Genomic DNA, 11,906 nt, shown 5'->3' with positions numbered 1-11,906 from the left:
ATATGTTAAATAAGTAAGTCACTACACCAGACTAACTCTCATTTCATTTTGAGCTTGGTTGCGCAGAAGCTCTGATTTTATGTTACATTTTTTTTAAAAAAATCACAAATGAAAATCCTTTTTAAAAAGTACATAAAATTACTCAAAGAGGAAAGTTGCATAGTTTGTTAGTCATGACTTCCCAAAATGCTAGATAATGTGCTCATGTGACATTTGTGCACTTATATTCCAAGCAGCTTTTACCAATCCAGTGGAAACATTCATTGACTAATCTCTTTAACCCAACACCTGTTTGTCCAGAAGACAGCTCTACATACAGTATACAGTATAAGGAGACAAAATCTGAGATGGTAAAATGAACTATTTTGCCTCAGACCGCAAGGTACAATACTGCCATTTTGGATTATACCCCTATGTGTCTGGGGAGGACCTACATCAGGGAGTCCATATCCTGATATGCTGATTTTTTGCTTCTGGAGAACACTAAAAAAATAGAATTCTCCTTCTTCAGGCTGAAATGGCGATGGCTACATCATGTGTTATTTCAGTACCTTTCTCTAGTACAGTGTCCTGCTGCTTCTGCTGTTGTCTGTATAGATCTTAGAGACAAAGCACTGCAGTTTGAATGTTAGGAAAGCTGCAGTTTCTGTGCCTTGGAACTGGTGAGCTGATATCTGTACACAATCAAGTAACAATTGCACCATCTATCTTCCATCAGTTCTAGCCAAGGCAGAGAATAATATCTTTTCTGGTTGGTAAGAATTAAAGTTTCTTCTTCTGGCATTTAGTTTATTACTTCTCCTGTCTTTGTTCCTCCCTTAGCAGAGGAAATGCTCGTCTTATAAAAATGACTTTGCCCTACATTTTTGAGTATGCATACAATTATGCAGATGAATATGGATCACATCATTTTTGCACTAGTCTATGAAAAGGGCAGGCTGACTTATTGGATTTCACCTCCTTTGTTTGTTTTAAAATAACCTGATTCAGCAAGTAATTTATTCAAAAAAAATGTTTTCTTGATGTGCTTCAGTGACTGGGATAAAAACAAAGAAAGAAAAATACCCTAACAACAGCTTCCCCAAAAGAACAGATTTTTCACATTTTAAGCACCTGGGGAAGGGACCATTAGTAGTTTGCTTTGTGCTATCTTTTAATTCATGCTACATTGACCAACAACTGTACCATTACGAGTCCCAAAGGTGCTTTTTCAAGAGGCAACTGGACTTTCTTGTTTTTCTTCGAAGACATTTCATTTTACATGCAAGAAGTTTCTTCAGTTCTGACTGGATGGTGGGGAATGGAAGGATTTAAGGAATATAAATCCTTTCATTTCCCACCACCAGTCAGAGCTGAAGAAGCTTCTTGGTTGAGAAGTGAAATGTCTTCCAAAAAAGAAAGAAAGAAAGAAAGAAAGAAAGAAAGAAAGAAAGAAAGAAAGAAAGAAAGAAAGAAAGAAAGAAAGAAAGTCCAGTTGCTTCTTGAAAAAGCAACCATGACCTGGATGACTGAGAATCTTCATAGACATGTACTATTAGCAATTAACCACCACGAAGATGTCCTATAAGGTAGAAGGCCTTGCTAGATTGATAATATCAACTGAGGAGAGGGAGCAAAATTATTTTTCATTCTAGTTAAAATGATCATGTCATCCCTGTTGATTTACCAGCAAAATACCAAATTATTTTTGGGTGGGTAGAGGAAATTAGAAAGAATTAGCCTTGTCTATATAAATCTTATTTGTACCTTCTCACAAAAGGCATCTCCTTTTACCCCAAACACAACTTTGTCAGTTTCAGTTTATGGACAAGGCTGAACTCTTTCAGAAAGAAATATAGATTGCGGTGGGGGGGGGGGGTTGAGAGAAAAAAGAACAAAAAGATGACACTGGGATGACAATGATGGATCTGAGGAGACAGTGAGAGACAGAGGGGCATGGAGAGTGCTGATCCAGACAGTGACCAAGGATCGGACATGACTGAATGGCAGAGGACGACAACTTCTGTTGCTGCCACCAACTGGATTTCTCATATAATTACCCACAAATTCTAATTTCCTTCAGAAGCTCAGGATTGTCACTTTCTATTCTCCAGCATGATTGGATGGAGAACCCACGGATGGGTTGTCTTAATCTATCTGCTCCAATTAGACTAAGTCTGAAATTTAGTAACGCCCCCTCTGTGCCAAGTGCACCCCAGTTTTAGACTTAGTCTCTTTGCTCTAAGACACGTTTTTTCTTCGCTCCTGGAGCAGAAGACTGTTTATTTCCATTTATTTCCTTAGCTTAGGCTATTTATTTTATTATTAGAATTGACTATATATAGAAAAAATTTTCCAGGGATCATCATCCCCAGTCTGTAGCCTAAGCAGGCTGACAGACTCACAGACCTCTCCCTCCGGGGGGGGACCTTTCCCCTTGTTTTTCATTTTTCCTTTCAGCCTTAAGGTAATCAAGCCCAAAATCAAATTCCAGGGGACCTTAGATCTCCTACCAGGGCTGTTCTTCAGCTTCAAGGGCTCCGTCTTTTTGCCAAACGCTGTTCCGATGAACTCCCGGCTGCCAGCTGATCGTCGGAGGTCGCAGATTCCACACGCTGACTGCCGACACCTCCGAAAGCAAGGGTAAGCTGCCAATCGTCTGGGGGGCTCCGCAAGCGACGACGAGGCTCATCAGGCCTGGAGGGAGCCTTTCTAGGTCCCTCGGCCCCAGCAGACTGCCCCAAGCAGCAGGTGGGAGTTTGGGCGCCGACCCAATTTTTGGAGCCGGGAAGGCCTATCAGGCCTCGGACTGCCTCAGTGTTTCCCAGCCGGTCTATTTACCTGCCATCCGCTGCATTAGGAGCCCAGGCGATTCATCCAAACGAGGGCTCATTGCAGTTTAGGCCCCGGGCCTCAAGGCCTTTTTCTAACGGCCGTTTTTTTGGCGCGAATTTGATGGAGGCCATTTTGTGTGTGGCTGAGGCCCAGACTGCCTGGAGCTCACTCCTGAAGGCAGTGTACGATCACCGGTGGCAGAGGCCTCGAGATTACCAGCATCATCTCCACAGCGGTTTGGATTGGGGAGGGCCAGCTCGCTCCCAAGGGACGCAGTGCCCACCAATCCCCTGCCCACCCCCCTCACGGGCCGAATCATCTCTGTAGGCTCCCTTGGTGAGTTACAGCGCCAAGGGGGGGCGTTTTGCCAAGGTTGAGCCCAGAGCAGACTCATCATGGCAGAGAAAACCAGCGAGCCGGCCAAGAGGAAATGTCAAACAGAGGCAAGTGGAAAGAACACCACCAAGCGAGCCCGGCCAAGCAGGGAGCCACAGAGGGAGGAGGAGTCCCAAAGACTGAGAGCGGCCTCCCCAGATCTGACAGGCACGATGGGAAGGTCCATTTTTGAACCCCTTTCCTCACATTGTGCCTCAGCCCCAGGGGCCTGGTCTCCCCCCAGGGGAATTCCCCAATTAGATTCAACCTGAAGAGTGGCTCCGGGGAGGGGCATAACCAGCCAAGACACCTCAGGACCCCAGGCCACGTTCACCCCTACTGCAGCAGGGCTTCGCCCTCCTGAGAACCAGGCCTTGAACCCGGACCTCCTTCAGTCCATGATAGCCCAGGCTGTGGCTCAATTTATGGCCTCCAACACCCCACAGCCACCCTCCCCAGGCCACATATCATCCACAATCTCCAGATTTGATGGATGATCCCTCATCGGATTTGGAATCTACAGGGGCTGAACAATCTGGCCTGATTTTGTCTGAGGACGAGGTCATCACCCCATCTGACCCCACCCCTCCTGTCGGTCTCTTTGACCATTCATTCTTTAATTCCCTGCTACTCAAGGCCTGCACTACTGCAAACCTCGCCCAAGAACAGGAGACCCCACCTACAACATCCCAGGGTCCCCATGTCATATACACCGAGCCCTCTGTCTCACAGAATCATATTCCCTGCCCTCCCCTTTTTCTAAATATGGTTCAAAAACAATGGGAGAACCTAGGATCCCTCTTAAGCCCTGGTACGGTAGAGAGAACATTGTTCAATGTTGCTCCTTCCCTGACCTCCCTTTTGGAGATTCCTGAGATTGATGAGCCCTTGAACTCATTGTTTCCCAATGCTAACATCCCTGGGGACATAAATGAGGCACTCAGGGCAGAAGATAAAAAGATTGAGTCCGCCCTACGCAGGTCACACCAGGCATCAGCCTGGGCAACAAAGGCGGCAACATCCATGGCCTTCTTTGCCAGGGCTTCGGTCCTGTGGTTACGGGAGCTCCAGGACATGATCCCTCCGGGCCAGCTCAGAGCTCACCAGAATCTGGGTAATTTGGTGGCCACGTCCCAGTACCTAGCCAACGCCTCCCTGCACACGGCCAGATACACTGCCCGGACCATCGCGGCAGACATCTCAGCACGAAGGCTCCTTTGGCTCAGAAATTGGCGAGCAGACACCAAGGCCAAGTGGTGTCTGGCCTCTAAACCTTACACAGGTGGACATCTCTTCGGTAAGGCATTAGAGCCATACCTAACCAAAGGTAAGGACAAACGTAAGACTTCGGTTAACAAATCAAAGAAAGGAGATAGACGCTGGGGGAACAGCATGTCGCAGAGTAATTACAGAAGGCAGCCCTTTCGGCCAGCTCCATCCTGGGACTGGGCCCAGGCTTCTCACCCCTCCTTTCAAAGACAGGAACGTCAGCAAGATCGTTCGACATACAGAGGCAGATCGCAGTTCCAGACCAAGCGGTCCTTTCGAGGTGCAGGGAGCCGTCCCTTTAAGCAAGGCAAGTGATCCTGCAGCCTCACCTCCCATAGGAGGCCGGCTGGCCCTCTATTCCAGCATTTGGGCGGCCACTACTACGGATGCATGGGTGTTAGACACCATCATCCAAGGTCTGAGACAAGAATTTTGTTCCCATCCACCTGATAGATTCCGCTCTTGCCCTATTCCAACGAGCAGGACCAGAGCTGAACTTATGTCAGAAGCAATAGCTCATTTATTGCAAATACAAGCAATTGAACCAGTACCACAAGACCAAGAAGGACGAGGGTTTTACTCAAACCTCTTCATCATTTCCAAGACTTCAGGGGGCTGGAGGGCAATCTTGGACTTAAAAGGTCTAAACCTTTACTTGAGGTATAAGAAATTTAAGATGCAATCACTTCAAGCAATCCTGGCTAGCATCAGGCAAGGTGACTTTCTTACCTCGATAGACCTGACTGAGGCATATTTGCACATCCCCATTTTTCCTGGACACCGCAAATTCCTCAGATTCAGTTATGCCAGATGCCACTACCAGTACAGAGCCCTTCCATTTGGCCTCTCATCTGCACCGAGAGTATTTACAAAGGTACTGGCAGTGATCGCAGCCCACCTTAGACAAAGTCCCATCAGAGTTCAATGCTATTTAGATGACATTCTAATTCAGTCATCATCATTACAAAGTGCTCAAGCAGACCTCGCCCTAGCCATCAAGGTTTTTCAGGAGCACGGTTTTTCTGTTAATTTCCAGAAAAGTCATACCGTACCAACAACTCGGCTCCTCCATTTGGGCGCAGTTATAGACACAGACAACTGTATGGTCTACCTATCTCAGGACCGACGGAACTCTATTCAGACTCTTGTACGTCGGATCCGAAGGGACAGAGTAGTCACATTGGCCTCCCTTTCACATCTACTAGGGAAGATGGTGTTCTGCGTGCAAATTGTGCCATGGGCACGTCTCCATGCCAGAGAATTACAGTGGCTTCTCCTTCCATTTCAGAGACTTCATACCAGCACTTCCCACCAGAAGGTCCGAGTTCCACGGTCGGTGTTGAACTCCCTTCATTGGTGGGACTCTCCGGCACTGTCACGGGGAGCAGAATTCAAAGAACCAGACAGGATCACCATCACCACAGACGCAAGCCTATTTGGGTGGGGGGCACACCTCCACACACACTGGGCCCAGGGTCAGTGGTCCAGGCAGGATCTAAAGAACAATACAAACTGGCTGGAACTAACGGCCATACACATGGCCCTAAAGAGATTCAGCAGCTTAGTACAGGGCAGCACGTCCTGGTCTTAACCGACAACATCATAGCCAAGGCCCATGTGAACAGACAGGGGGGAACAAGGTCCAAGCCTCTCATGCAGGAGGCCAGATTGCTGGGGTCTTGGGCGGAACTGAATCTTGCCTCCATCAGGGTGGAGCACATATCCAGAATGGCCAACCAGCAGGCGCACTCACTGAGCAGAGCCACCGTGGACCATTCCGAATGGCAGCTGGATCCGAAGATCTTCAGAGAGATTGTGGACAGGTTTGGCTCCCCAACCTTAGACCTTTTTTACCTCCCCAGCCAACTCACAGCTTCCCAGATTCCTTTCCAGGTTCCCGTCTCCATCAGTGGAAGGAACAGATGCACTCCGCAGTCCCTGGCCCAGGGAACTGCTCTATGCCTTTCCTCCCTTACCCCTTTTACCTGCCACGATCAGGAAGATTCTTCACGAACAAGCAGAGGTCCTCCTTGTCGCCCCGCATTGGCTGAGACGCTCTTGGTTCGCCGACCTGATGGAGCTCTCCGCATCCCCTCCATGGACGATTCCAGCCAATCGGATCTCCCTCATTCAGTGGGAGCTACGTCATCCGGACCCTCAATGGCTCCAGTTAACCGTCTGGCACTTGAGAGGCAGGCCTTAGGCCTAGACTCATATTCGTCAAGGGTCATAGCCATGATCCAGTAATCCAGGCGACCCTCGACAAATAGAATATACGATGCCACGTGGAAAAGCTTCTGTAATTGGTGTTTAGCTCACAAAATTGACCCTTTGCAGGCTTCAGTGCCAGTCATCTTGGAGTTCCTGATGGATGGTCTGGACAAAGGGCTTTCCACAAGCACCATCCGTAGGCAGATAGCAGCACTTGCCACGGTTATTTCCTGTGGCAATGAATCCTTAACACAACACTCTAGGATACGCTCCTTTCTAAAAGGAGCTAACAATGCTAGACCACCAACTGTACATAGATACCCCTCCTGGGACCTTTATCAGGTTCTACAGGCTCTTGTCTCACCACCCTTTGAGCCTATTGACACTTGTTTGCTCAAACAATTATCAATGAAGGTGGCATTTCTGGTTGCTGTAACTTCAGCCAGAAGGATCTCTGAGCTGGCTGCCCTGTCAGTGAGAAAGGACCTGTGTATTTTCCATAGGGACAGGGTTACCCTCAGGTTAGATCCCTCCTTCGTGCCCAAGGTCAACTCCTTGTATCATAGATCCCAGGACATAGTTTTGCCGGACTTCTGCCCGAAGCCATTTAATGACATAGAGGTTCAGTGGAACAGATTGGATGTGCACAGGGCCTTATATTGCTATATACAGAGAACCTCATCCTTCCGCAAGACTGAGGCTCTGTTTGTGTCATTTCACCCTTCGTCATTAGGACAAAAGGTTTCCTCACCCACTATAGGCAGGTGGATTAGAGCTTCTATTTCTCTGGCATACCAGACTCAGTCACTACAAGCTCCCAGGCATATCACGGCCCATTCCACCCGGGGCGCAGCCACTACAGCAGCCTGTTCTACCCAGGCATCCATAGAGGAAGTTTGTAGGGCAGCAACATGGGCATCGCCCTCCTCCTTTGTCCATCACTACAAGATGGATATATATGCATCTTCTACGGCTTCATTTGGCTGCAGGTTCTAGAACACGCATTAACATTGGATGGGACCCAGGCCCAATCTAATTCCCCACCCTAGGGACACAGGGCTTTGGTATGTCCCATCCGTGGGTTCTCCATCCAATCATGCTGGAGAAAGGGGCGTTGTCTTACCTGAACGCCTTTTCTCAGCATGATGATGGAGAATCCACTCCCTCCCATTAGGTCAGTTGGCCTGGTTCCCATTTGTTCAGACGTGTCGGACTAAAGTCTGAGTATCGCCTTAGCCTAAAACTGGGGTGCACTTGGCACAGAGGTGGGCGTTACTAAATTTCAGACTTAGTCTAATTGGAGCAGATAGATTAAGACAACCCATCCTTGGATTCTCCATCATCATGCTGAGAAAAGGCATTCAGGTAAGACAACACCCATTTTTCTCTCATTATCAGGTGTTACAGAAATGCCACCAATGGCTGGTTTCTTTTTCTTTTTTTTTCCTGTGAAAATCTCATTTCAGCAAGCTCTGGCCTAGAATTTGGCTTCTTCAAACAGCAAAAAACAAAAACAAAAAACACCCTGAAAGGGTGTCCCCCCCCACATGTGAGAGAAAGATATAGTGAATTGGCACATTTTTTGGATTTATGACCTTGCATATACCAGTACTGAGCTCTGACATTGACCTGGCAGATATCCAGATCAAAAAAGCCTATTTTACATCTTATACAAATTCCTCTCTGCTACTTCCCTTTCATCACTTCAGAACAGATCTTTTTTCAGTAATGTCCTTGACACCATGTTCAAATTGTAGGACGTGACAGCCATTGGTATTCAGCCTTTCCTGCATACCCTCACTTCAAAGAGGGAGCTAAAGCGAACAAATCTTAAATAGCTATATTCTGAGCGTGTGTTGGGATATATATATATATATATATATATATATATATATATATATATATATATATATATACACACACACACACACAAATTTCTTTTTCTGACAAAGAATTAAAGAATTAAATTGGGAGACTAAGATGGCCATTTCAAGCTCATTCTGCTCTCTTCAGTTAGCCGCACCCTTTATGGGATTCGAACCTGGGCAGTTTACATACTAGGCAGTGATTTAACCACCAAGCCACAGGCTCTCCTCCCTCTTTGCCAGCTGAGTCCATATATATATGCAGGAACTCATATATATATGAGTTCCTGCATATATATATATATATATATATATATATATATATATAGAGAGAGAGAGAGAGAGAGAGAGAGAGAGAGTTGAAAAGAAAAAAGTGGGAGAAGCAAAAGGTCACTATCCCACTCCTTTAAACAGACAAAAAGTATATAAAGAAGAGAAAAAAATCTAGAACATAATATGGAAGAAACATCAAAATTCACACTGGTTTTACACAAAAATATATTTGTAACCTAAAATAGAATGACATAATTTTAATCATATTCCATAGTTCTATGCAAAAGGTACACATCTAAAGGGGAGGTAAACTGGGTAATCTATAACTATTTATTTCATCATTATAATTAAGAAATGGAGACTAAATAATGTGAGTAGAATATTACATATTCAAAGGATTCAATATTTTTATTGCCCTATTACTTTTGAAGACAATGCTATTTCCCAGAGTTTTAGATATCATTTATTTAAAAATCCTTATATATTAGTTTTCCAATATTTTTGCTATAATTGATCCAGTGGGAACTTCTAAAAATATGAATCAACTCTTTAATTATGGTACTATACCACTTCTTATGTTCTAATTTTATTGCATTAGAATTATTTGCCAAAAGTTGTATAATGTTATGATTTCTACCAGAGGTGGTAATATATTTCAATCCAGTTACAAATACCTTCCAAAAAAAAATGTAGAAAGACTTTTTGAAGACAGGTTTTCAGGCTGGAAACCAATGAATTTTAGTCCCACCTTAAGCACAAAGCCAGCTGGGTAACCTTAGGCCAGTCACTCTCTCTTTGCTCTAGAAAGAAGGAAATGGCAAACAACTTCTGAAAAAAACTTGCCAAGAAAACAGCAGGGACTTATCCCACTAGTTGTCAGGAGTCAACACTGAAATGATTAGTCTTGAATGAAATGACATGTAAAAAAAGTCATCCTTTTTAAATTATTTGTACAGTAAAATTATGATGACTTTCCAGAATAATTTGAAATAAATTGATACCATGGAATTACAAGTTCAGTTACTCAGTTCAGATCACCTTTTTCCATATCTTTCTATTGCTTTTTAGAGAGCCTATTAAGTGAATAATAGTTCGGCGGAGCTTTATACAATTTTTCCATTGAAAAATTGCCTTGATTTGGAACATTTCAGAAACATACAATGTAATAACAGTGCTTGACTCCTGGGAAGTCAAGTTGGATTTGTAACTGATTCCTTGGCAAGCTGCACTTAATACAGATAGGGTTTTATCACTAATTAGGTATTAAAACCTGAAGTACTTCATCTTTTTAATCTTTGAACTGATTATTTTTAAAGCTTGAGTGAGAAAGAAATGGGAGAAGAAGAAAAGGATTATGACCCTAAGTTTTTCTCACTTTTTCCGAAGATAAATTTGCAGTGAGCTGTTCAATTCAATTCCCATGCACAATATTAGTACAGTTAAGTCCTCAACTTACAAATGTTTGTTTAATGACTGTTCAAAGTTATGACAGCACTACAAAGAATAGCTTATAACTAGTTCTCCCACTTACAATTGTTGCAGTAATCCTGAAGTCATGTCTTTCCAAGTGGGTGCTTGGAAACTGACGTGTATTTACTATACTTGCCATCTCCTCGTGTGATCACTATTTGTGACCTTCCCAGACACCTTTTGACAAGCAAAGCCAGTGGTTTAAGTTAGATTCATTTGACAACCATATAATTCACTTAACGATTGTGGGGGGAAACAAGGTTGTACATTCAGGCACAACTCATGTAATGATCGCATTGTCCAGGGATAGAAGTTCCTGTCCCAATTGTGATTAAATCAAAGACTACCTGCAGGGCAGTTATTATGCCACTCCTTTTTCTGTATTATTCACTGCTTTGTGAATAGCAGAGTGATGTGTTTGAATTATTGCTGGAAGAAAAAATAACTGAATTATCACCAAAGGTAATACAAATAATTTAAAACTTATTTTATCTTATTTTTCCCACATAAATTAAATTCTGTGAATTCAAGATGTTGTAAGTCAATCACAACAGTGTTAAAATCATTAGGTTTTTACTGTGTCTGTTTTACATGAGCAACAGTTACAACATTTTTTCCTTTTCCATGTCCTACCTACGCCATCAAAAAAGTTAGGAAATATTGTCTCCAGACAATAGAATTATAAATCTTTTTAAATCAGTCTGTGATTTCTGTATTTGGAGGATCAAGAAGCAAGTTTTTCTTGTCAAGCAGTACAAATTTACAAGCAGCAATCTCAAACACCTAGACTGTTTAAATTAGAAAATAAACCAACTACTTGATTCAGAGAAATGTTCCATGAAGCAAATACAGTAGCACCATTATTGTGTCCCTTGTGCTATAGAGGTCAACAGTATTTCAAATTCTTTCAAATAGAAAACAAGTCATTGCCCTACTGTGAAATGATTATCCTTCTTTAAAAAGTGAGGAATTTACTGGAAAGTAATTCTTCTCAAAATGATGCTTTGCAATCAGGACTTGGATTTGCAGCCTTTCTGCTTTCTTTCATCATATTCTATTTATCTGCTGTGAAGCAAATAAGAATAAGAAATTCCATAGCTACCAAAATTACCTTCCTCCATTTCTACTAAATTACAGACCCATGTCGTTGTGGAGACATGTATGTGGGTGTGCCTTCAAGTCTAAAGTTCTGGCAATTGCTTGGAGAAGTCCATGCACTTTTCTTAGAAAGATTTCAGAAGCAGTTTGCGATGGCCTTCTTCTTCCTAGGGTTGACAGACAATGATTGCTCCAGGATCACCCAGTTCTGACAGGATTAGAATGTAGTCTCCAATTTCAAGTTTCCTAAAGTAGGTTTCCCTAGACCAGCGGTTCTCAACCTGTGGGTCGCGACCCCATTTGGGGTCGAATGACCATTTCATGGGGGTCGCCAAACAACGTGATCCGCCATTTTTTTCCTCAGCCGGCGCAGGGGGCGGCGCCGCGCATGCGCACCATGCAGGGGGCGGTGCATGGGGGTGCCACCGCGCATGCGCCCTGCACAGGGGCGCCACCGCACATGCGTGCTGCGCAGGGGTGGCGCATGGGGACAGCGCCGTGCATGCGCGTCGCGCAGAGGGGGCTGCCGTG

The sequence above is a fragment of the Crotalus tigris genome, unplaced genomic scaffold (genome assembly GCF_016545835.1).
Source record: "Crotalus tigris isolate CLP2741 ecotype Arizona unplaced genomic scaffold, ASM1654583v1 scf7180000024278.498577, whole genome shotgun sequence".
NCBI lineage: Eukaryota > Metazoa > Chordata > Lepidosauria > Squamata > Viperidae > Crotalus > Crotalus tigris.
The sequence above is the reverse complement of the archived record's forward strand: the minus strand, read 5'-3'. Positions refer to the sequence as shown.